General features: G+C 47.0%; 2 protein-coding genes across 2 annotated transcripts in view; one reads left to right on the top strand and one right to left on the bottom strand.

The window, feature by feature from the left end:
• Nucleotides 1-14,575, bottom strand: part of LOC135917482 (alpha-N-acetylgalactosaminidase-like) — a 37,793-nt gene extending 23,218 nt beyond the window's left edge. Inside the window, exon 1 of the mRNA XM_065451047.2 lies at nucleotides 14,255-14,575. The gene's annotated coding sequence lies outside the window, so the exon portion shown is untranslated. The remainder of the gene's footprint in view (nucleotides 1-14,254) is intronic.
• The window catches only part of LOC135917503 (uncharacterized), a 321,200-nt gene that overhangs the window by 62,579 nt on the left and 231,630 nt on the right, over nucleotides 1-26,991 (top strand). The window lies entirely within an intron of this gene.

Genomic DNA, 26,991 nt, shown 5'->3' with positions numbered 1-26,991 from the left:
AGTTCCGAGTTTAACTAGGCTACGGTATATTTTAAGTGCTGCTAGCTGGCACGAATTTCCTGATGACAAAAACGGTTTAACAATATTATTTTTCTTGTTCGTCATATTGAAGTGTCCCGGCCTATATTTTCACTGTTTCCTAATGTGTTTCGTTCTTTTGAAACATTTATACGAAAAATAAGCGTTATAAATTTCAAAAGAATATGGACAAAATTCAGCGTAAAGGCATTGGTCTTTATATACACCGCACACCAATTTGCTTTGGCGATTCGGTTCCGAAAGGTGTCCATGTATTTTGTTTAGATAGGCACCTGTATCTCACAAACGCTTGAGAACATCTTATCGTGGCCTAGGACTTGAATACATGATTGCAATACGGCGGTGGTCGCTTATATCCGAGCATGTCGTACTAACAATGTGGACACAAGCATTTAAATTTACAATGTAGTTATCAAGTCCAGATTGGCCATGTTCTGTTCCACGTGTTGGTGTGGTAACGACGCTCTGAAAACCGCTGGAGTCCATTAATCAGAATAGAGCGTACACTCGCGCCAAGGAGGTTTATGTTCAAATCGCCTCGAAGCTTCATGGTTGCTTGGCTGAATGGGGCGTATTCTAATATTCGGTCTAAAAAATCTAAGAAAGCAGCTATCATTCTTATGGGGAATGGTATACTACGGTAAAAATTTCGTTTTATTTCTAAAGCAAAGCACTTCAAAGTCAGCTGTGACACGTGTAAGTTCTCTTACGAGTTCGCATGACTTATTTCGTGCGGTACGCATAGCAACACCTCCGCCGCACATGCCTGTGCGGTTTGTATGATAGTGGTTGTAGCTATCAAGCAACAACTTATCGCTGTCAGTAGCATACCATGTTTCGAGAACGTGGTCACGTCCAAAGGAAAGCAGAATTGGCCTAAGAGCATAATAATTTGTTCCTGTTTGTAACTAAGGGAGCGGGCTTTGATATTATTGGCGGAAATTGTGTTGTTCACGCGAGGCGGCTGCGGAAACTCTGGAGGCCGACAAAATTCCTAATACGCTATGGTGCTAGATGTCACACCATTATCCTTTTGTTCTCCACTTTTTTAACCGAAACTTTGCTTTGGCTCCTTTACGTACTTCATTTTGGAGCTGTGATATGCGCTTAAACCTGTGAACTCCTCCGCTTAACCGCTATATACGCCAGAAGACGGGCGACATAAACGGGAGAAGTGACAATTTAGAATCGCCGAATGCTTACACTTGTCCCAAACTAATCAATGCTCTTATGAAAGTACGCGTCACAAGTAGGCACATAAACAAAGTGCGTAATACTTGAAAAACAAAAAAAAAACGTACAAAAAATGTAGGTCATGTATAGCGCTGATTACGAGTACAGGGATTTAATTGACCCGGCGCCTGTGCAAAGATCGCGAGGCATCGCGTGATCGTGGTTCTGGTTTCGTGTTCGCAGAGTAATTCCTACCATAGAATGCATCATGAGAACAAGCGCCATCGAGTCGGCATAGCAAGCGTATTACTAGCGAAGGCGAACGTCACAGTGTTTACGAACGAAAGGCTTTGGGAATTAGGCCTCTGTTACGCAATGCGATGCCAGTTCACAAGAAGTGTATTACGGCGATGGAGGAACTTATCGAAACTTGATCCCACCCCGTGGGGGCGCTCGCTTCTGGCTTCACTTAGCTGTGTGGCGGGCGTGCCACAATCACTTGGCTTCAGACTTGCGTCACAGCTGGTACCACAGCACTTCTTAATGCGCGCATCAAAGTAAACATGTAGTACATGGTTAGTACACCGGACTCCTCTCATGCTGAAAGGTTAGTACACCGGACTCCTCTCATGTTAGTACAAACATGGTTAGTACACCGGACTCCTCTCATGCTGAAAGGTATGTGAGAATCAAGTCCATTACGATCATGGAGGCAGAATATGAAGTGAGCGCTTATGAAACAGCCCCCCACTCTACGTGCAAGGGGGTTATTAGAAGAGTGAACCTCAATGACAGTCAGAGTGTGATCACGAAAAAGATTGTGCATGAATACAACCCAACAGCGTTGGCTGCACAACGTATCAAAGCTACGGGATCGGTTATTGTCCTTTTCGACGGATTCAGGGTGCCCAACTTCATCAAATATGGGTCAACCCTCGTGAGGTGCTATCTGTACAGGAAGCAATTTGACGTATGTTACGCATGTGGAAGAATCGGACACAGATCAGACGTTTGTCCAACACCTGATGTTGTGCAGTGCAGGGGATGTGGTATGCAAGACCCAGGGGAGGCTCATATCTGCTCTCCCAAATGCAAGTTCTGCGGTGAAGATCACCCCACAGGTGACAGGGCGTGCAAGCAGCGGTACCAAATACCATATGTAGTAAGAGTAAGAAGAAGACAACGCTCCAAAGTGGAGACAGAGATGGAATCGGCCCAACCTACAAAGGAAACCCCTCCAGGCGCCGGAAGGCGCTCACGCTCGAGAAGCACATCAAGATCAAGACAGCGCTCAACATCGAGGGGAAGAAACCGTTCCAGGTCTCGGGAGGCGCAGGTGCGCTTCGAGGAGCAGGAGCTGAAGATAAACAAGAAAAAGGAGCCAGGAGCGACCTGGGCCGAGAAAGTCAAAGGTACTGTGAAAGTCACAGGTGCGCTAGCCTCGCAGGAACAGAGTAATGATGCCAGAGTAGAACAGCTGATCAGAGAGGTTATATCACTAAAGAAAGCAAATGAAGAACTTAAGCAGCAGGTTCAGGAAATGAAAAAAGGGTTGAGGACAGAAAGCGACAGTGTGGCAATAGCTAAGCCGGTGTGTATAAGGAACAGTCAGGAAGAAGACACACCGGCGCCCAAAAAGAGAGCTGTAGTTCCGGAGGCAGAATCGATGTGCTCGGTTCTGGAGGAGATTAGGAATGCGATTAGGGACCTAAAGGACACGGTAGACAGCGTTAACCTTAAGGTGGATAAAACATGGAAGTGGAAGTTAATAGCCGAGAAAAGGTTGAAAAAGCTAGAGGCCCAAGGAGAAGATGAAGAATATATGCCCTTGGAAGCCGAAAGCGCAAGAACACCCCCAGGAGCGGCAGGTGGTACAGTCAAGCGAACAGTGACAGGGGGTAGCAAGTCAGGAGGCAACGACAATAATAATGGATAACAGAAATAGACTTAGTGTGTGGCAGTGGAACTGCAGAGGATTTCAGCAAAAAAGAGCGTCACTAGCACAGATAATCAAAACGGTTGAAAATAGGCCAAAATTAATAATGTTGCAGGAAACTCTAGCGGAGGAGATCGGGCTGTCCGGCTTCAACTCGGTCTGCAAAGGCAAAGAACGAGGCAGAGGAATTGCCACCCTAATTGACAAAAAAATTCCTTACATAGAGCACGATCTAAAATTAGGGGCGAGTAAAATTGAATACATATTTATAGAATTGGTCCTAAAACGGCACAGAGGTAAAGCGCAAAGCTTGTTCTGCCTCAACATATATAGCAGTCCCAGAGAGATGAGACAGAGCTTCAGAGCCATCTTTAATAAGACCATGAGGGTAGCCAGAACTGCGCCACTCATAATAGGAGGGGATTTCAACGCTCCACACCAATCTTGGGGTTACCGCTGGAGTAGTAAGAAAGGGGATGGAATCTGGCATCTCGCCACAGATTTAGGCCTTTCTCTTATCACGGACCCAGCCTTTCCTACCAGGTGTGGCAGTTCCACGTGTAGGGACACTACCCCGGACTTATCCTTTACTTATAACTTACCCAGGGCAGACTGGATAAACTCTGGCACGGACCTAGGAAGCGACCATTACATACTACACATAATGGTAAAAACGACGGGGGTGGATGTAAAGCATTTCACTTACATAGACTGGGATCACTTTAGAAAAATCAGAAAAGACAGAGCAGACACAGATAGAAAGGGGCGCATCAGACTACAAGAGTGGGTAGCTCAGCTTAGGGACGACTTGAATGCAGCAACTAAGGCTATAGAGACAGAGGAAGAGGTCGAACAAATTGATAGTAGATTGGCGCATTTGATCGAAGCCAAGCAATCGATTTTACAAAGATGGAAATCACAACGCTTAAACAGGAGACTTAGGAAGCGAATTGCTCAGCTCAATAAGAATATAGAGGAACACGCACGATACTTGCAGAAACAAAAATGGGATGAGGTTTGTAATCGTGTAGACGGAAGGATAAAACGTGGAGGCAATTGGAGTCTGCTCAGGCATCTGCTCAACGAAAAAGGCACTAAATCGAATAGACGCACGGCAGTGGCGAAACTGGTACACCAGGAAAGTCAGACTGCAAGCGCAGAGAGCATAATGGAGCGACTGGCTACTAAATACTTGCCTCTCAGGAAAGATCAGGATGTGAGTTATCCCGATCACTTAGGGTTAGAATGCAAATATATGGATCAGGAATTCACCGAAAGTGAGGTACGCACGGCACTGTATGATCTGAATAGTAGGTCAGCAGCTGGCCCGGATGGAATCTCTAACAGATTGCTTAAGAATTTGGACGACGAATCAATAAAATATCTGACCACATACATTAATGACCTATGGAAAGATGGGGTATATCCAGAAGAATGGAGGACGGCCAGTACTATCTTAATACCAAAGCCGGGCAAGCAACTCAACTTGGATAATCTGAGGCCAATTTCTTTAACATCATGTCTAGGGAAGACAATGGAGCATGTCATATTGAACAGGTTAACGAAATATGTGGAGGACAATGACATCCTACCGTACAATCTGATTGGTTTCAGATCAGGCTTGTCCACACAAGATGCCATGTTGTTAATCAAACATCAACTGCTATTGGCTAAACCAACAAACACTCGAGCTCTCTTGGGGTTGGATGTCGAAAAAGCTTTTGACAGAATTAAGCATAGAGCAATACTTGAAGTGATTTCCGAACTGGGATTGGGGAGAAAACTCTATGAAATGATTAAAGCCTTTCTTGGCAATCGTTCAGCTCATCTTAGATTCGGGGATATTATATCAAAGAAGATGGATCTCGGTGACAGAGGGACGCCACAAGGGTCGGTCTTGTCCCCTATGCTTTTCAACCTGGCCATGTCAAAAGTGGCAAATGGACTAAAAAGGATAGAGGGCATTCACTTTACCATTTATGCAGACGATGTGACGATATGGACCGCTGAAGGAAGTATGGGACATGCGGAAAGCAGACTTCAGAAGAGCATTTATGAGGTAGAGTCTATTTTAGAAGACATGGGACTCAAATGCTCTGCTAGTAAGTCTGAACTCCTTGTACTCAAGAACAGAAGAAGGGGTAGAAAACCGAGGGGATACGTTCCCGAAGAAGAACCCCGGTTAGTACTAACCACGAAGGCAGGCAAATCTATTAAGCAAGTAGAATCCATAAGAGTCTTAGGGTTATTCCTGGAGGCAAATGGGGCAAATGGAAGAACAATACGACACATCACAAGCAAGACTGTGGAGGTAATAAGACTGCTAAGGAGAATCACTAACAGACAAAGAGGGCTGGGAGAGGAGAGCGCCATGAGACTGGTCCACGCTTTCGCCTTGTGCCACTTCTCATATGTAGCTGGGATGCTCAGTTGGACACAGACAGAGCTAAACAAGTTGAACAGATTAATTAAAAGGCTTGTCAAAACAACAGTGGGGCTACCTATTAACACCCCGGATAACAAATTAATGAAACTGGGGCTCCACAACACAATAGACGAGATAATTGAAGCTCAGCAAATTGCCCACAGAGAGAGGCTCTCTGGAACAAGGCCAGGTAGAGCAATACTAGAAGAGGTAGGATGGTGCCCAACCGAATCCAAAATTTCAGGTGAAGGCACAGTAGAACTAAAAGATAGCATAAGAGAGATAATCAAGACGACTCCTTTCCCCAGAAATATGCACCCAGTGCACAACCTGGAAAGACGAAAGGCAAGGGCCAAAGCTCTCCTGCAAGAGATAGAACACGACAGAGAACATGCGGCATTTGTAGATGCTGCGTGGGTCAGAGGAAAGAAAGCCTTTACGGCAGTAGTAGTAGATGCAGATGGTCTCACTCGGGATGCTATTACAATCATGACTAAAGACACGACAGTCGCGGAACAAGTAGCGATAGCATTGGCTTTAAGGAATAATAAGTGGACTAAGATTTACAGCGATTCTAAGATGGCTATTAGACACTTTACCAATGGCTTTGTAACCAAAAGGGCTGCCCAGCTGATCGGTGAGTTGGACAGCCAAGAGATCGAAATCCGCTGGTTTCCTGCGCACATGGGGTCTGTCGATCCATCTCGAAAGAATTTAAACGAGATGGCTAACGCAGCTGCACGAGGGCTTACTATCCGTGCACTACGCGACCAGGACCTTAATAATATACAGGTGGAGAACAGGGACCAATTACTTACATATAATGAAATCACAAGGCATTACTACATGAACAGAAGGGAATTCCCAGTGCCACACGCTAAGCTCAATAGAGCTCAAGCGGTGACTCTGAGATTGCTGCAAACAAGAACTTATCCAAGTCCAAACTTTATTAACAAGATATATCCTGAAAGAGAGATACCAATCAATTGCGAGAAGTGTAATGGCATCATTACTCTGGATCACATGCTTTGGCAGTGTCCTGTGACTTTCACAGACTGTGACAAGGAGAGAGACTGGTGGCAGCGAGTCCTACACAGTGGAGTTCTTTCCGATCAAGTACAGGCCGTCCAGAAGGCCCATGATACGGCGGTAAGGTTAAACCTTACTGTGCCGACGTGGGAGCCGCCTGCGTCAACCTAAGGGTTGATCTTCAGGACATTAATAAAGTTCATCATACCATACCATACCACGTGGAGGTGTAGGCAGAGTGCCCACTTCTGAGGAAAAGAAACCTACGCAGTGGGTGCTGTGTCTCACAGGTGACAACAACAACAGAAAATAAAAGTAATTCTTTTCGCTTTGCACGAACTACTGCTGACAGGTTGACGCCCGTCGCCACGATGAGTTTTTATTGTTCCTGAGAAAGGCCTCGCGTATCCGATCCGAGGTTGCTTCAATTAGAAGCCTGCACTGCGTTCAAAATGCCCAAAGCGTATTTGGACGATTTGGAAGACGACTCAACCTGCTCAGAATAGCACTTAAAAATGGCCAGTAATGAGCCGTCATGTTTTGCAAGGATGTCACGATGTGTTTAATTAGGATATGGTGTTTCAGCTGAATATACTTGCGTTTCCATAGCAAGGCAACACAAACGGCCCTTAATTGGAGAGCTTTATATTTTGTTTCTGCAGCCTCTAGTATTGAGGAAGAGGAGGAGAAAAAGAGAAAAAGAAGAAAAGTAGGGAATCCAACCAGAAGGGGGCGCATCCGGTTTGAGTTTTGCAAGACTAGTCGGGTACCAAATTTCGCGAAGTGTAAGGCAACGATATGCGCAGTGACATTAGAAGGTACGGCCGATGTTTAGCGAATCTTCCACCTTTGGCGAGAAAAAGCAGGAATAAGCGGCTCGCGGAAATGACGTCGTCTACGGTACGTTGAGGTGCGAGAGCATCTCAACACAGCCCATAAAAGCTGCTAAAGGAAGATACTCACAAAAGGGAGGATTTTGAAGAATATCATCCCCAACAAGAAAAAGAAATAAAGGAAAGAACGGGAAAGAAGAAAGGGAGAAGGCCTTTAGAACAAATGCAACCTCAAAGAGTGCGAAAAGGGATAAAGAACACTTGAAGCATGTCGAAAATAATAATTGTCTTTTGGCCTGTATGTGACGCATCCAGAGAGATGGCGTGGTATAGCGTTGCGCTGAATGCGTCTCAGAACGCTGTCGTGATGAGGAGCGCCGCCAGCAACGTTGCACACATCGCACACCTAAAGGCGCTTTACGCACACCGATGGTGCACAAGATGAGGCCGAAGGACAACCACCGTCTTTTGTCAGCATCCAAAGAAAGGATTACGCAGATTTGGCTTGAAGTTTGCTACCCGTTCCTCCCAGAGTAGGACGCTGAACCGGGCACACTGCGTGGAAGCAGAAATCGCTCTTTGCTCTGTGCAACCTCTCCATCTCGCCCCTTTAGACCAATGTACACACCCCGTATGCACACAGCTGCCGTCGAACTGGCAACATGGTGCACCTATACTCGCGGACAACTTTCTGTGCCAATGAAGGGAAAGCTACGGAGGCAAAACGCGCATAAGTGAGAACGCTCCTGAAAAGAGTCCTGTGTTTTCATCCACGTTAGTTTAAGCTGGGGAAAAGAAAACATAAACACCTTATTAGCAACAGTTAAAGAAAACAAAACACACCACTGAATGTAAAGGTTTACTTATTTTGCGGCTTTTTCCTTCCGCGTCTGGGTAAACGCGAAACCGTCGCTTGTAAAGCTTCGTCGATTCAGCGTCTGTTCAGAGCTACCAAAAACCACTGGCGGACTACTTGGCGCCGTGACACATGTGCAGCAGCCACGCGCCCGTAACTTTCCCTTCACTGCCCCACAAAGCTGTCCGCGAGTATGCCTTTACTCTTATGCTACTCTTTAGGGCGAAAGCTCTACTACTCGAAGTAAAACTCCCAAGGTCAACCTCGGCGCGCGTCTGGCCTTTAGCCGCCACGTCACGTGATCCGCTGCGCAGAGGCGTCGCAGCGGTACTCGCTCGAGTTTCGCCGCTGTTTACCACGTAACTGGGCGAGGGTTTAAAGGGCTAAACAGAGTCCGACGTTGCGTGAGCGCGCGCACACGTTACGTCACGTTGGCATGATCGAACCGATGGTTCGACGCACTGGCGCAGCCAACGTAACCGGACGCTGCCAACGCTCACCGACGCGCCCGGCGTCGGGCGGCGCTCGCCCGCTCGCCGATAACGTCGGACTATAAACGCACCTTAACAGTTGCTTCGCCGGCACCAATTGGTCACTCATTGTCGCCATGGGCGAAGCACGTGCCGGTGCAGGCGCGTCAACTCTTCGCCGCAGGCCCCAGGCTGAGTATGAGCACCCTGCCGATATAGCTCACCGGGAAAGAAGCGCTAAAGAACCGTGTCTAACCATGGTTAACGGAGCTTTCGCTCGTATAACTAGGTTCAAGCCACGTTGAACCCCAGCCATTTTTTCTCCCATTCTCTTCACCAAACACTGCAGTTCAGGTGTACACCAGTGCGCGATACAGTTACCGCGGCTTTCCTGTTCTTTATAGCCACATCTCTCTCTCCGCTCATCGGGAACGCTAATACGAGGGCTCACAATGCTCATGCCAGCCATGGAAGCGAGGACGCTGCCATTGCTTTGGCCGAGCAGCGTCATTACGCGTCCACTTCGCTTGGTCTCTTTTACAGGCAAACGCACAACACGGCTCTGGAGACCTCCACGCGCAGGCCGGGCACACTCGTCGATACCGCGACCGCACGACGGCGACGGCGCGATGTGCCGCTCGAGCGTCTGTACAATTACTATCGCAACAAAGGATTACTTACGTCTGCGCACATCACAAGCTATATCAGGTGGCCATAGCCTTAGGTTACGCGGCAAGGTGTCCAGAAGGGCGGTTGATTTGGAGGTGCTGCCACGAACCGCGGACAATTTTGGCTTAACGACTTGCGCTCGTCGCACATGCGATCCCCACTCCTTCGTCTCATTGTAAAGCGCTCGTGCTCAGCGGCTGGAGGGCGATAAAATTGGATCTCATTCACGCTGTCCTCGTTTCTTCCACCGTTAAAATATGTATATATTAAGCAGTTGCAAAGCAGAACGCAAGAAGAACTATGGGGCAAACTGTTACAACACGGCTATACGGAGAAAACCAAACAAATGAAATATAAATAAAAACGGCTGCACGAGGCGGATATGGGATGTGCAAACAGAAACGTAGGCAGGTTTTTCGATATTGCCCGGGCGTCTGCTTGCAACAGCGTTTCTATGAAAACGACCTTCTCAGGCGACTTTCAATAATGCAGTTTTTTCAAGTTGTATCCGATGTCCGTGACACGTGGGCATTCAGTGTCTTCCGTGCTGCTTTTTCTGAAGCGCGAGTATAAGCATTTTATTATGACTGCTTGATTTCTTAACTGGTGTTTATTTTTCTTTGCAGCGTTCGCAAAGTAATACTTTTGCAAACTGACGGTGTCGTTTTAGCTTATTTCTGCCCACAGCGCCTCCTACTCTGTTTCTGAAGCTTTGAATTACATGTTAATATGTATTTATTGATGTGAGAAAATGCCTTAACTAGGCCGCCCTGCCAGGCTTCCAGCTTCCGCTTTTTCTTTTGGTTTATTTCTCCTCTTTTTTTTTATGCGTCAGTATGTTTCAAGCTTTTGCATATTTCTCAATGAAAATTTGAATTTTCACGGTTATTACGCATTTGTTGCTTGTGTTTTTACTTGTAATGCACCATGCTACCCGATTTAGGTGCTGGTGAGCCGAGACTGCCTGCCCAGTCGAGCACACATGCCATAAGACTTATACGGACTGGAATTAACTTATTTGTCCCTGATTGTTTGCCCAGATAAACACTTGCGTGCCATTTTTTATTTTATTTTGGGAGCAGCCCGCGACTTTATCACCATCCTGAAAAGGGGGCATAGAAGCCTCTCAGGACCATCAATAATGCTCCTTGTCTGTCTGCCTGTCTGTCTGTCTCACATCTACGCTGCATCCGAGCCGTTATAACAGCAGGTCAAATCGAGCCCACGCGGAGCAACCAATAGGAAAACGCTGTGATAAAGACTACTCCTTCCTATACTAGACTTCTGCACCACTTACAAATCGCGTTATGTGCACGTTTCACGTTTTCCATCGTGCCTACCTTGCCTACCTTTATTGCATTCTGTGCTTGCTTATTCGTATTGACTCTGGAATTGCCTCGTTTCAACGGGGATCATTCCTCAGAAACATGCACGCGGACCTCGCAGGCCCGATTCTCGTCAATGGTTTCTCCATTTATATGATTCTTCTTTAAAAAAAAGAAAAAAAAAGCAAGAAGACTACGTGAAGTACGGAAGTCAGATTCCTTTGTTATTGCTCCTGCAGGAAGGTAATAAATGGGCTGATTATCTGACGCTTGGCGTGTACAAAAGATATACGTTGACACTATCGCTATAATGACTGTAGTCGTACACTTATTGGATTATACGATTGTTATCGCAGTCCTGCAGAGCCTGTAGACAAATCGATAAGGGGTTCTATAGCTCGCCAGAGACACAGCAGCCCTGTGATTATTTCGCGAACTATTTCAGCATACGCTTCTTAATAATGCATCCTGCATCTCTTCACAGCCAGAGACTTTAACAAATAAGAAGGGAAAAAAGCATGGAGGACGCTGAAGCATCGCCTTTCAGAGTGGAACGAGACAGCACTCAAAGATCCTTGACTGCTTCTCATGTTCCTCGGCAACTGCAGCTTATGTAACCGTGATGGTTACGGGGAAACGCTGGCAGCGAACGCTATGCATGAAGGGCCAGCTTTCTGGTGGAAACGTGGCCTCTTGCGTGGGCCTATCTCGGAAATAGTTCACGGCCGTGGTAAAAACATTATATCATTTTCAGAATTCTGTTATTGTTTCGCCCTTTTAATATTTAAGTCAGAGAAGATTTAACAAAAGAGACATGCGATGTCAGTGTTTTGTTTCATGACATTTGTTTGCGGGCTGAAAGAGAAGAAAGGGGATTAACCGAGGGGCCCGATTTTTATTAATCATATCATGAGAAGCCAACAAAGACGCCAAGAACAACATAGGGGGAATTACTTGCACTTGCTAATTGAATTAAAGTAACGATAAATTAATGCAATGAAAGTGGATGAAAAAACAACTTGCCGCAGGTGGGGAACAATCCCACGTCTTCGCATTACGCGTCAGAGCATCGCGCGCGTAATGCGAAGACGTGGTGTCGTTATCCACCTGCGGCAAGTTGTGTTTTAATCCACTTTCATTGCATTAATTTATCGTTACTTTAATTCAATTAGCAAGTGCAAGTAATTCCCCCTATGTTGTTCTTGGCGTCTTTGTTTGTTGGCTTCACATGATTTTTTTGTAGACTGTCATTCTCAAAATTCCAAGGAATAAGTTTCTTAAAAATGTAAGACAAAGTACGAGCAACATTAGTGATATAATGCTATGGTAATATAATCCGCATATACCGCATGTCATATAGCAAGGCATGGCACATACATATACCTAAATATATAGGAAAATTTTCGCTCACGGACAACTCCGCCGACGCTGATGGCGGCGCTGACACCGGATCTTTTGCGACACGGGTTCCTTAACGCTGACGCGTTAAAACTGAAATTACGAGGAATGCTGCGATTGCACACCTGCCTAGCTGTGCCGTTTAACGCGATTCATAGGCGATACATCAAGTCCACGAAAAAAGTGAAATGTTATTTCAATTAGGTCGTTTCCATTTTTTCGTAAACTTCCTTTCAACTATTGGAAATTACAGTGTTGTTTGTTAATAATTTTACATTGCAATATTTCTTCCGCAAAATTCTTCTGCCCTCCCTTTTAACGCTTTTCTGCTCCTGTTATCCCCTCATTTGCTGAGTCGCATGTACACGAATTCTTTTACGTCGTGAAACCTCGCTGCTTTTGAATGACGGGCTAGCTCTCCTCTCTTTCTCTCACCCATGAATCTAGGTCGCTTCTAATCTCGCTAGCTCAAGTGTATGTGCAAATTAATAATAATAATAATAATAATAATAATAATAATAATAATAATAATAATAATAATAATAATAATAATAATAATAACAACAACGCACACAACGGATCCGCCATCATAGCGCGTATATCGCAGTGGCGGACATGCTAGCGGAACTATTTCTTATCATTGTTTCAAGATTCGTCTGCTCTTCGCACGCATTCAGCTTCTATCGACTCTCCCTTGAACAGAAAATTCCATGGCCTCCTTTAGCCTTAGATAACCTACAGTCTACCTTACGATACGGAAATCGAGCTTTTTAGTCCACTGAGATAACAATGGGCACGGGGGAGAGTGAAAGAACGTATTTGTAAGCCGCTTGGCCTATAGTTCAACCCTGTAGGCAAAGCGCAGCAGTCGAGATTTTAATTTAAACGCCTGCGTATTCCGTTATCCACGTGCCTGAAGGTTATCGGCATTACTGTCATAAGCTCATTGCGAGTTAACTTCACGCAGGTGGCTCCTATCATTTTCATGATACTGCGTCTAGACGCAGAGCCATGCTTTTTTTTACATCATGTATACATGAGTGTAGTCGTTTGTGATAATTAAACTCAACTCAACATGTGGCAGAGAAACGGGCTCTCACGCTGCATTGTTTCGAATGAATATAAGAAGATTTTCCCTTTAACCTGGATTCAGTTGGTAAATACAATTTTCAATGACATCGCCGGTACTAGAATGTTTTATTATATATTTTACTGCGAAGCAAATATATGTCGGCGGAAATAACTGAATATTGAGTATGTCGTCGCTAACCTTCTTACAACTCAGTTTCAGCATTTCGATGTTTTATTAGTTTTGCATATATAAAGACTGAAACAATACCCCCAAAAGTTAACTATTATAACGCAGGAATGAGTGGCTATTGTAATGCGGCTTCGTAAATAAAGGCAATACGCTGCAATTCCTGTTATCAACACAGTATAATTCTTGTTTATCGGGTAAGAAGGTGCAGTTTCAGCGCTTTGAATATGCGAAGTTCCGGCTGAGGTAAACATTCTTGCACTTATTATTAATCGTTCGGGGTTAAAGCGAAGATAAGACTCAGAAGCAAGTCGTAACACACTTACTAGCAAGAGCTAATTGCTTTCGTTACCCGAGACGCGAGCAGCGTATATAAGCGACATTATTGTTTGAGAAATAAGTTTGCACGATCTCGCAAGGGAAATTGCGAGACGATCATTACGAGGCTTCAGCGCCTCGTCGTGCCTTATGAAACACGAGCAGCGTATAAAATGTCTTTTAGCGCCGTTTTTGCGGTTATGTATAAACACTTCGAAGTGCTGTTGCTCTTATATCTCGTTTCAGACATAATATTATAATTAAAAAACAAAACTTTTGTTGGTTTCATCACTGCTGGTGCCTAAAACCAGCAGTGGGAGGTTCGGGGACTTTCGTCCGCGGCTTTCGCATGTAGCTTAAAACACAGTCAAAGATTCTTGCAAAGTCCGCATCGCAGGACTGAGTAGTCGATCACGAAGGGGGCATCGCAAACAACTAGAGAGAACAACCACGTGCACCCGTGCACGACCTGCATTACCGGTGCCATTTAGCGGCGCACCGAAGAGAGTGGTTCACCCCACGCACCTTTGGTCACAGGCCCACGGTCTGGCAGCCAGCGAGGGAAGAAGGGGGAGCAAAAAAATGAAACGCTGCGCTGGTCCTTGCGCGGCCGTGTGATCGCTTCAGGGCGCCCCGGCCGTTACTGCTGCTCGCTGCCGCTGCTATCGCGAACGCCCAGTGCGTCTGGTCCCGTCGCGCGATAGCTGAAAGAGGAGCAGCGGCGAAAGAGATTATCGTGGCGCGAGGAGGAGAGCGAGAGCGCGCGGCTGAGGAAGGCTCCGCCTGCGCACACTTTGTTATGCACTTCCTACAGATACGTGCTTTTCTTTCGAACCTATCTTTCCATTCTCTCTTCGCTTCTCTATAGCTCCTCGTCTTGTTTGCTTCGCTTTAATTGTATCGGGCCTCGTTGTCCTCGAGGATCCTCTGCGTCAACCCCGTGCGATTCTGCTGCGGATGGATTACGTCCCTTTCGTGGCTCGAGTGACTGGAAATAGCGTTCCCTTTGTTGTTCTCTTCGCCTGTCAGAGCCACTGCCCTTTCAATTGTCTTTTATTATAAATGGAACCTCTGTCACTGCCATCTCTCCCTCCCACGCATTTGGTTATTGTTTAATATTAACTCATTGTTTTTCGCAAGAGACCTGTTACTGGTGACGGTGGTTTGCAGACGCAACACCGCCTTGCTAAAGCAGATTCTCTGGAGCTTTTCCCCAAAGATGGAACGTCCTTCGTGTGGTGCCTTTTAAAAAAGAAGAAAAGCTTTTTGAATCTGGCCAATATTTCCCTTAGGCATCATTGCACAATGTATCGGGGCCGGAGAGCCAGCTTAGTCGATTTGGTGAAATCACTTTTTTTGAACAACGAATGTTTCGCGCCAGCTCAAAATTGTACCTAGCTCACGTTATCCTACACACTTCTGCGCAAAAGTTTTAGTGTGGATTACCCGAGAAACTCCGGGGAAATCGGACTGGTACCTCCGTGTGAGCCAGTTTTTAATGCTTGGTGTGATGAACTTGCTTCCTTCTTCAAATACCCTCACTCCACCTCACCCAACCCACAAGAAAAAGAAAGATCTAATTGAACTTAAGCCAACGGAAGGAATGAGATAAACCCGCTTGGTGCCAAATCAGCACGTGGCACCTCGCACAGGGAGGCTAGCCGAGTTCTTTCACAAATGATAGTTACACCGCTCCATTTTAGACGTTTCTCTTTTGCCAAAAGTGACAATCTGTCTTCCTTTGCATAGCTGATAATTCGCGACTACAGTCGAAAGCCTTCATAACCAAAAGCTCAGAGCCTCCAAAATCCTTCGTTATACAGGTCGCTTCGTTGTAAATGTCGTCCATCGTATCGCACGCAATAGAGCAAGCTAAGCACGTTCAGAAAAACAAAACCTTTATTTAGCATGAATTGAAGAGATGCTTAATGAAAGAAGTCGGTAATTTTCTTGTGGACACTTCGTCCGATGCAATGTGCAACTGCAACCGACCTTATCACATCGAGGTTCACGGCATGCTCCACTGTGAAACCCGGGAGTGACGCAAGGTACATCTGTAGAGCGTCGGATGCCGCTATTGCCTCTCTTGTCGTCAAAAATCTATGGGCACATTGCTGAGCTAAAATGCGATAGGCGAAAGCCTATCTATGACTGCCTCTGTTGCTGTTCTTTGAACTGTTCTGCGAACGGACGCCGCCGTGGCCGCGAGCATGGGATGCAATCACAGCCATGCGGCTGCAAGGTTTGTCGCCGATGTGCGCGCACCCCCACGCGCATGTCCGCGTTCTCCCACGCGCCCACTCGCACAGCTCTGCTGGCATGGCACCTCCTTTACTTGCTCCCCTCGCTGGTGGCGCCTCCTCTCTGCTCCCCTCGCCGGGGATCACGGCTTTCCTGCGTCCACCAAGGACAGCGCCCGGACACTCATGAGCCACTAAACGCTTCCGCCTTAATATTCTCGCATCGCCTGCAGCTTTCTTCGTGGGTACTGACCGGCGCTCCCTACGCGCTCCGCAGCTCAGTGGTGGCTGCGGAGGGCAAACACGGAGGCGCTACACGCGTTCGTAGGAAAGGAGGAAATCAGCCGTGGGGACACCTAAATTCCTTCGTTGTACAGGCAAATTTGTTGTAGTGGTCTTCACTCTAGAGGCGTTCGGAATACACATGAAAGATAGGAATTCCGCCGGGACATGCAAAACACTTCGTTATACCAGTCATTTCGTTGTAGAGGCATTAATTGTGGAGGCATTCGACTGTTTTCTCAGTCACGATAAAGTCAGTTTCACTAAACACTAAATTACATTTTACCGCAGGAGCTGTGGTTTATGGCTAGGTCTCCCACAGACTTCCTGTATCAGGATGAAACGGGTACGATGTCATACTTTTGACAACATGGCGTCCAGCCGGCCAACTTCAGGCCAAAGGCGCAGCAACTTCCACCTCATCTGCCCCCTTAAACAAAAAAGAATGTTGTTGACATTCACTTCCCTTCATCTCACACTCGCCGTGGTTGCTCAGTGGCTATGGTGTTGGGCTGCTGAGCATGAGTTCGCGGAATCAAATACCGGCCACGGCGGCCGCATTTCTATGGGAGCGAAATGCGAAAACACCCGTGTACTTAAATTTAGGTGCACGTTAAAGAACCCCAGGTGGTCAAAATTTTCGGAGTCGTCCACTACGGCGTGCCTCATAATGATCAAGTGGTTTTGGCACGTAAAATCTCATAATTTTTTTCCCTTCATCTCACATCGGCAGCAAAGTTTGGACGTTATCTCGACAGCTTTCTTTAGATGTTTTCTCGATATCGAGGGTTGAAGACCTAGTCCCCATGGCGGTGTCTAAAACATGATGTATCTACACCTCCGAAATCACTTCCAACGCTTCTAATACTCAAAAGCATAGCCTTCGAGGTTTGTATCCTTTGCTCAGGGTCAACCGTTGTTATGGTGTTGGACACCAAAATCTGAAGTCTGTATGTCATGTTTTTAGGCTTCCGCAATCGTTTCCGCCGCATGCCGTCAGCAACATCATGGCCTCCAAGATCTACATTTGTTGCCCAGACGGGCCCGTCACTGACACGTGGATTTGGACGTACCCTATCGCGGACCTATCCTTGTGGTATCTCAGAGGTGGCTTCCTATCCGAGTGGCTTTAATTGGCGTGGTTTCAGGCAACATACACCAGCACACACTCTCCTTCGCTCGTATGGCATCTTACTTCTTGAAAGAAGTGACTCATCGACGCACACAAAAGCACGAACATATCAAAAGCCAATCAAGTTTACTTCAAAAGCCATGGTACATATTACAGCAAGATGTCCCAGAGAGAGAGAGAGAGAGAGAGAGAGACAGAGCAAATTATAAAGGAAAGGCAGGGAGGTTAACCAGGACGATGATACTGAGTGATACTGAGCCCGATTGGCTACCCGAGTGTAGGACAAACTGAATGGGGAAGTTTCTTGATTGCATTATTTCGGTAATCTAAAAAGAGAGCAAGCAGCAATAAAATTGCTGTCATGAGAACTTCCTAAATCATAAGTTGACATTACCTTAGAAAAAGACTTATGTGCATGCTACAAAACTAGTTCTAAGTAGTAATCAGATGCAGTGCCATGTGAACAAGACTGCCGATAATAAACGCAAACTAGAATAATCAACTTGATCGTCTAAATTATCTGTTAACTATACCAAACGAACAGTGATACGAACATGTTCACTTAAGATGCAGGAATGGAATGCATAAACAGTTCTCACCCTTCAGGCTTTCCCTCGCTCGTGAGAGACCTCCTTTTGAGACGACTGAAAAGCTCATTAAAGCTTTGCCGAAACTTTGTAAGTATATCTACAGTGTATAGGTGTGTGTGTGCAGCTACGTGTATATCACTGTATGCGTATATAATAATCATCACTCCGCCCCTGGAGTAGCACGTAAGGCGAACAGCCAGGCTAACATCTCCAGCATATTATTAAAGCTTGTATCTATCTCTCTCTCATTGAAGCTTACAGACGCGCAAGCTCGTGAGATCTCAAACGACCGAGTGTGCTTGCACCGGGGAACCATCAGTTGGACAGCCTGCTCGCACAGACTGAAGTCATCGCCGACCACGTGATACTTTCCCATTTTATTGTGACTTTTATCACTGTTCCCGCAGCACGCACCAGCCTGAGCTTCGGCATTACCTGGTTCACTTGAGAAATCAAATAACTCTACGGTTATTTGAAGCTATCAAAAGTTCGATATAGACACTGACACGCCGTACGTGCATACCTATATCCTCCCCGAGACCTCTCGTGGATTATCATAATCTATGCATCAATGAAGTCTGACCTTGACGTTCTCTTCACTAACCTACTTTGCATGCGCATTGCTTTACGAGACCGCATTATGTATCCCAATGTGTTGACTACTGCGACAAGAGAGGGCACTGTTGCAGTTTTTAAGGGCAACAGAACTTGACCAGAAGCTGTAGCCTGAACAGATGTTTGTAGTGCTGCAAGTGCTACAGTACTGTGCGGTGACGGTATGCAGTGACAGTGACCGGCTGTGATTGTATGTCTATGCTCCTTTCTCTCTTTATCTCTACTTTGCTATCACTTTATCTCCTCCTCCGCTCTCTCCCCAGCATAGGGTAACCTACCGGATCTTCCCATCTGGTTAACCTCCCTGCCTTTCCCTTTTCTTCTGTCTCTCTCTTTTGGGTGACACCCTCTTATGGGAAACTTAAGCTAACATGGTATAACGAGGAAACGTTCAAGCTTTCCTGTTTCTTTTTATGGCACAATAGATAATATTTTATGGAAAGAAAGTTTTGTATGTTATTTTTTTTATCACGGCCTTTGTTGTTTACTATGTACCATATTTTGTACCACTCCCCTCTATAGTGCCTCTAGCGCTGAGGGTATGATAAATAAATAAATAAATAAATAAATAAATAAATAAATAAATAAATAAATAAATAAATAAATGTAAACAAAAAGGGGTTCTCTACTGCGGACTCAGCTAGCTAACCGCGCACTTGGTTACAAAACTAGCTCTGGCCGAGAGCGGCCCGCGAATGTGCCACTGTGGGCCAGAAAACGCGACGCAAAGTAAAGCTCACGCGTACACTCGCCCCAAGCGGCTCCCACGCAACCAGGGCGCCTCGCGAACTTGGGGGAGCAAGCAGACACACAACCTTTCTCTTTGAAATGCCACTTTACTCTCTCTGACACAGGCTACTGTACACCGCCAGGGTCGTAAAACGCGGGACTCGGGGCGGAGAGAGATGCCTGCGGTCAGCGAAGGGGGGTCGAACCAGGGGTGGCGGCGAGGCTGCAGGCATGCAGCCCGCCGCTTGTGGGACTGTCTCCTCAATGTCCTCCGGGCACGTCGATTTCCGAGAATAACAGGGTCTTGTAGTGAAGGCGCAGTGTTCGTTGCTTACACTCGACCATCCTGCACGATCTCGTCCCGAGAGAGCCTCATCATTCTCACTCGCTTCCGCACTCGCTGTCCGACGCCAATTTAAACTGTTTCATCTGGCTTACATGGGCGCTCGTGACATGGTCTGGCCGCGTCGACACCTTCGATATTGGTAGGTTCGAGATGCGATATGTGTCTGCGGGCAGCACCTCTGTAACAATGCACGGGCCTCTGTGTTTAGGTTGCGTCTTCGTGGGCTGTCCTGTGTCCTTAACTGTTCGTGGCCACGGAGGCGGCGGTAGTTGATCACCCTCTTGTATGCGAAATCCTTTCTTCTGTGCGAGAAGAACAGGGCTGCTGTACTGGAAACTACTGTCACGGATTAATCCACATGACTTCAGCTCATCAGTAATGTCCTTCAGTACCCGCTTTTCATAGTAAGAGCTGCGGCATGGTGGTTGGAAAACCGGCTTGCTTCCAGGGAGCTCCATTATTTTCATTTCAGCGATGCCGGTGCACCCCAGTTCTTCGATTTGCACTGCACAACAATTATTATGCTTGTTAAGCAACACGCAGGGCTGTGTTTTCTCCTCTCCATAGACGATCGAGCCAACATTATTATCACTTCGGCTTATTAATTGCAGCGCATGGGCCTCCTCATTGGTGGTCACTAAAACTTGCTCTGGCATGTTGCAAGGAGCGGGTGTGCACTTGAGTATTTGACTTTGCTTCATGGGCAACTTGACGTCGCTGTAGTTCGCAACCGGGTCACTGAAAACATCAGGTTCATCAAGGGAAGGCGTTCCCGACACAGACAGAATCGTCCGAGGGGCAGCCTCAACTCTTTCGCGACACTTGACGACCTCTCTCGGTCTTTCCAATTCTGCAACAAGACCTGCCAGCTGTTGTGCTTCCCTTTGGTTTAGTAAATGGGCACACCCACCACTACGGACCAGAAGCAAATCGGGCAAGTCAATCACGTCCGTACCAATGATGACGTCCGGTCCAACAAAGGCGTCGTCGCTGACTATGTAAAAGTGGACGGCGGGAAGATCAACATCATCGACGCGCACCCTTAAGTCTAGTTCGCCGAGGGATGACCGCTGTCCACATACACCACGTATGGCCGCTCCGGGAGGTGCCGTAAGCTCCCTGTTCAGCTGCACCGCAGGCGTCAGCTTGATCAAGCTCACATCGGCACCCGTATCGAGAAGAGCGGGCATCCATTCGCCGTCAACGCAAACGCTTTTGTACACCTTCTTTGAAGGCGTGGTGCGTACAATATTGGTCACGTTCCCTGAACGGTCCTGATTCGGACAAAATTTCGCGCTGTGCCCATCGTAATTGCACTTCGTGCAGTGAAGTGGGCGCCGTGGCTCAGAACACTGACGCGACAGGTGGCCCGTTTTTTGGCAGTTGTAACAACGTACTCCGTCCGTGTGTCGCACTCCTTCTCGCACGGTACTGCTGCGTACAGCATCGTCTACTTCTGTTGACGAAGGAAATGGCTGGTGGCCACTGCTCGGTCGGCTTCGGCTGCCGAATCTTTGTGCCGATGGGAATTGCTTTTCGCGGCTTTCTGTAAAATTTTCATAGGCTTTGATAGCTTGAAGCAACTCGTTCACACTTCTGTAGCTTCTGTCCCGCAGCGCGAAACTCATTTCAGTCGACCAGAGGCATCTGACAATCTCGGTAATTGTGTCCGGCAGACTTAGCTTGACCCTGGTGCACATTCGTTCCTTTTCTCTGACGTACTTCGTCGCCTCCTCGTCACGACTCTGAACTCGTTCGGCCATTCTCCTCCATAAGTCCGGCAAGCTTTCTTCAGTCACGAAGGCTGATTTAAATGCAGTTTCGAACTCTTGCCATGACTGATGCCTTGTTGCTGACGAGATTAGCCAATCCTTAGCGGGGCCCTGCAGCTTGAGGTGAATTGCAGTTAGGCGTTGTTGTTCAGACCAGTTGGCTAAATCCGCAACGCGCGAAAATGCTTGCAGCCAATCTTCAGCACTAATTTGGGCGCTGTCTCCGTTAAAGCTCGGGATTGCGGTAGAGGGGTCCGGACTCACATGAACAGTTGTCGCTGTCGAGGGCGCATTCATCCTCTCCATCATGCGGGCCATTGCAGTGAAGGCCTCGGTGAGCTGTCCGAAGATGGCGTTGCTCGGGCCTGAATCCGGCTGGAACGACGGTGTTGAGGCAGCAGGAGTAGAGCCGCCGAGCTCCCGAATCTCTTCCTGCAGTCGAGAAAGCTGGGCTACTTTTTCTTGGAGCTGGTCTGATGCGCCGCGATCATTGCGTTGCCTGCTGTCTCGTTGGACCTCAGTGGCGCTTGTCACCTCCTCAGCAGCGCGCGACTGGGCAGCAAGACGTGTGTTGTACGGGTGTTCGCCTTCCTGGCTCATCTTGACGGGCTTGTTGGGATTATCCCACTTCTGAGTGTAAACAAAAAGGGGTTCTCTACTGCGGACTCAGCTAGCTAACCGCGCACTTGGTTACAAAACTAGCTCTGGCCGAGAGCGGCCCGCGAATGTGCCACTGTGGGCCAGAAAACGCGACGCAAAGTAAAGCTCACGCGTACACTCGCCCCAAGCGGCTCCCACGCAACCAGGGCGCCTCGCGAACTTGGGGGAGCAAGCAGACACACAACCTTTCTCTTTGAAATGCCACTTTACTCTCTCTGACACAGGCTACTGTACACCGCCAGGGTCGTAAAACGCGGGACTCGGGGCGGAGAGAGATGCCTGCGGTCAGCGAAGGGGGGTCGAACCAGGGGTGGCGGCGAGGCTGCAGGCATGCAGCCCGCCGCTTGTGGGACTGTCTCCTCAATGTCCTCCGGGCACGTCGATTTCCGAGAATAACAGGGTCTTGTAGTGAAGGCGCAGTGTTCGTTGCTTACATAAATAAATAAAAAGTTGGACGCATGCTGAGCTGTATAAAGGCGGCTTTATCGTATTCTTGCCTCCAGCCTTCGAGAAAATTGACATTATCGTGATCTATACCACTATGTCATCACAGACACAAATGACAAACGTAATGTGCATTTAGAACACTCATTACAAGAAAATCCAGGATACAGCCTCAACAGGGTGACCCGCAACACGATGCTTAGGCAACAAAAATGTCGTTTTCACACTGACCAACAAGAGAGAGAGAGAGAGAGAGACAACTTCATGTAGTCGCCTGCAGAACGACACCATGACTAAATGGCGCCGTGACGCGGGCCCTGACGTCTTCCCAGCGGGTGGTCTCTACTCAACTCCAGCGCGTGTTACTCCCACGGTCGGTCGCCCTGAGGGGCAACGTTCCGTCGGTTTTGCTTGGCCTTTGTCTTTCAAGAGCCGCCGAGACCTGCTGGACGGCCCAGGTTTGGCTTTCGTGGTCGTAGCATTCCGCCGCAGCCGCGAGTCGCGGCGGAATCGTTGTACTTGTCGAAGCCTCATTGGGGAACTTGGTGCAATCCCATAGGATGTGCGTCAGGGTGGCCCTCTCCCGCTGGCACACGCGGCACACATCACTCGCATATAATTTAGGGTATAGATGAGTCATTAACACTGGGGTGGGTAAAGAACAAGAGCTAACGCTTCCTTTGTACACGTACAACGAGATGGTGATGCTTTTAGCATCAATGGCGCTATTTCAACAAAAGTAATGCCTCACGTCATTCGTAACTTACAAGTAAGAACCTACTTGAATATCCTGAGGTGTGTTCAGTTTTCAGGAGAATACGGCTCTTCATGCCCAAAACGTTAATGGCGTCGGTTCGTGACCGTATAGCGTGCTTTGCGCAAAGCGTTGTAATGGAGATGGCGACAGCTCGCAATTAGGAAAGCAGCGTGTCGCACTGAGAGTTGCATTCACAGTTATTTTAATACGTGAGAACTGTTTGTCACTGGCAAGCAAGTTCATTATTTTCCCTTCGGCTCTCAATAATTACCGGCTGCAGCTTCTGCTAAACGATGTTGCAAAGACTGGCATTGCGCATCCGCGCTTACGTAATTGAGCCAGGTGTGTAGGCGAGCCCGAAACGCTAGCCGCTAGACTGACGACATGAAAGTAATCTACTTGATGTGTAAGTTCTCTAGTAATGGACCTTAAAACAGGGTTACTTTCTTCAATGTACACGCTATTGCCGTGGTTGTTACTAGATTAATACTATTACCACATAGGTGCACTAAATCACGCAGAATGTGTGCAGTTTTCATCTTTCTTTTTCTTTTACTATTGTTGCTTTAAAGTTTATTGTATCTGCCATTACGTTACAGATACAAACACATTTAAGGCCGTGAAGAAAGCCACATGATCCAATGAAAGTCAGCTCTTGAGCCACCTACTTCCAGCTATACTGAACTTACAATACTGCTGTCGTCATCGTGGTCATCATTACCAACCTAATATTTTTGGCCATTGCAGAATGAAGGCCTCTCCAAGCGATCTTCAATTATCCCTGTCTTGCGTAATCGGACTGTACCTATATGGTCCGGCGAACTTCCTTATTTAAGCAGACTATACCACTAACTGACAATAGCATAGGCAATTAGATCTCCTAAATGGACTAGCTTCCACATTATGCAATGAATTATTGTGCTTTGTTTGCACGTCCCTCTAGCATAAGGAATTGAAAAAGTCGCACGGAGCTTTCTTGTAATGTAACATATAGCTCAAAGCTCTAGGTCATTACAAATGTGGAAACCTTTTTGAGCTTGGAAGAAAATCTCCATTCTCCCACTGCGCCTTTCTCTCGGCCGTCCAAAAGCACGCGTGACGCTCTGTTCCCCTATCGAGATAAAACGCAGGGAACAAAGCGACCTTCCGACTCGGTTTCCAAAAATTTAGTCGGAAACAATAGCCCGCTCAATGCGGCCCTCTCATGTTGCATTCGTCGCCGGCGCTGAGAGATGTCTCACAGCAGCGCCTGCCCTTCGTTTTGCCTGGCTGTGAACAAAGTTGTCGAGGACATGTTATTTCTGGAGTGATGGATTTCGTTCGGTTTCGATGAATACAAAAGATAACTCTCAGCTTTCTTTTTCCTCCTTGTGACCCTAGAGGCACTCACAAAGAAAATACAGCTTAAGAATAAACAGAGCTCTTGAAGCTGTAACTGCACAAGCAGGGGAAAAAATGTATTTGAAAAGCAGCTGCACAGGTTGAAGGCAAACACTTCGATAGGAAGATTAGGCTTGCGTGTACAGTTCTGAATAGGAAGGCATTGAGGAATTCCTTTTCTTGGAAGCCGCCGGACCGAGTAGAATTAAACTTGCGGGTTTTAAAGTGGAAAGCTGAGACTTATGGCCCGATAAAAGTCGGGTTTAATTTGAGCGCATATTTTTTCTTTGTTGATGGAATACTGCTCTAAAATGGGACAATTGAAACTCCGCAGAGGCCGCGTTTACAAGTGGGTAAGAAAGAGTAAGAAAGAGTAAGAGAGAGCTTAGAGGTCACAGAATTGCTCCTCTAAGAACATTTAAATCACGCCAATTCCAAACGAGAAATCATAGGTTAGTATGCCTATTATCCTTATAGTTGTTAAGATGCACAGTTGTTGCAAAACGTTATTTTAATAATATACAGTCTCGTGATTACGAGCTAAGCACTTTTCATTTTAGCGCCTTGTAATATGCACTTTGGCTATTAACTATACAAGAAATACTTTAGAAGATAAATGAGTCCTCTGCTTTCATATGTACCTGGACCAGCTACATATCCCTTCGTTCGAGAGGACCAACGTCATTGATGTTGATCCGTCTGTTTCTTAGTAACAAATATATGTGGCCTCGCCACCTAATTGAATAGGTTTCAGTAGGAGAATATAGGAGTTGGGCTTCAAGCAACTTTATAATTTATTACCTTATCTTGTATAATTATCACCATTCTTTCTTATCAAAGCATAATCAGTTTTTACTGTCACTAAATAAAGAAAGCTTTATCATGAGCAACAAAAACCTACGGTGCGATTTGTTTTTGCCAATAGCTGCGCTACTGACTGTGTTTCTGGAAAAACAAGTCGCAGTAAGTGGTAGGTGAATAATAGGTTTCTATCAACCAAAACGACGCTGTATTTTTTTCCTGTGATACTTTGTTGTTGTTATTGTTGTTGTTCAGAAACAGGATGCAGCGTAATTACGGCAAACTAGAATCGTACTCGCTATAGCCGCATCAGTTAAGATCTCAGTGTAAACATGTAAAAAGTTAAGCCATGCCTCTCCCGCTGCGGTGGCTTTCTGGTTGCGGAGTTTTGCAGCCGAACTCAAGGTCACGGGCTGCATTACGTGGTACCCGAGCCGCATTTCTATGGACAAGGAATGCAAATGCTCTGGTACACTGAGTCTTCAGTACATCTTCACTCATTGAAGCATAATAATAAAAATGGCTGTGGCTTAGGTAAGGTTAAGCCCAGGATGCGAAGCATACTAGCCTTTATTTTAGTTGTTGAACCACTGTTTAGCCTGGTGAACTGCTGTTGCTTGGCTATATTTGGTTCGGCTAGACGAAGAAACAACTCATGCATTACTTCTTCGCCTTCAAGAGTGGAACGCGACAGCGTTCCCGTCGACCCGCCAAGGGGTGTAAGACAATGGGCTACAGGGCAGCGACTACGCGCCCCGCATTGGACGCGGTGAGCGTCGAGCAAAGCAGCGTTCGGCGCGGCAACGAAATGTGCGCCTGAGCAAGAGACGCACGCCTTAGAAACAGCGCGTTTCTAAGGCAACACCGCATTCACTAGAGGCGCTTTTGTACCGCTTTGAAGCGTTGTACTCGTGGCTCAGTGGTAGCGTCTCCGTCCCACACTCCGGAGACCCTGGTTCGATTCCCACCCAGCCCGTCTTGCAAGAGTTGAGCCAAAGCCACTTCTCCTCTGTCGTGACGTCACGGTGTCACGTGATTTCATGGTCACCGCCGCGCCTGAGGAGCTGGGTTGAGCCCTCGTAATATGCTTCGCATAATAATATTATATGGGGTTTTACGTGCCAAAACCACTTTCTGATTATGAGGCACGCCGTAGTGGGGGACTCCGGAAATTTTGACCACCTGGGGTTCTTTAACGTGCACCTAAATCTAAGTACACGGGTGTTTTCGCATTTCGCCCCCATCGAAATGCGGCCGCCGTGGCCAGGATTCGATCCCGCGACCTCGTGCTCAGCAGCCTAACACCATAGCCACTGAGCAACCACGGCGGGTATCATTGAAGCATGGCGGTTACCACAGTTCTCGCCAACCAGCCCACTGCAATACAGGTACATGAAGGAATAGACACGGGCGAAACGGACTTTCAACAAGCGTCTATTTCAAATGCTACAAAGCGTGTTTCAGATAACTTGTGCCAAGCCTTAATTAAAGAAAATCCAAGTATGCTCTATGAG

This window comes from Dermacentor albipictus, chromosome 3 (assembly GCF_038994185.2).
Source record: "Dermacentor albipictus isolate Rhodes 1998 colony chromosome 3, USDA_Dalb.pri_finalv2, whole genome shotgun sequence".
In the NCBI taxonomy this organism is placed as follows: Eukaryota; Metazoa; Arthropoda; class Arachnida; order Ixodida; family Ixodidae; genus Dermacentor; species Dermacentor albipictus.
Note: the sequence above shows the minus strand (reverse complement) of the source record. Positions and strands in the feature narration are given on the sequence as shown.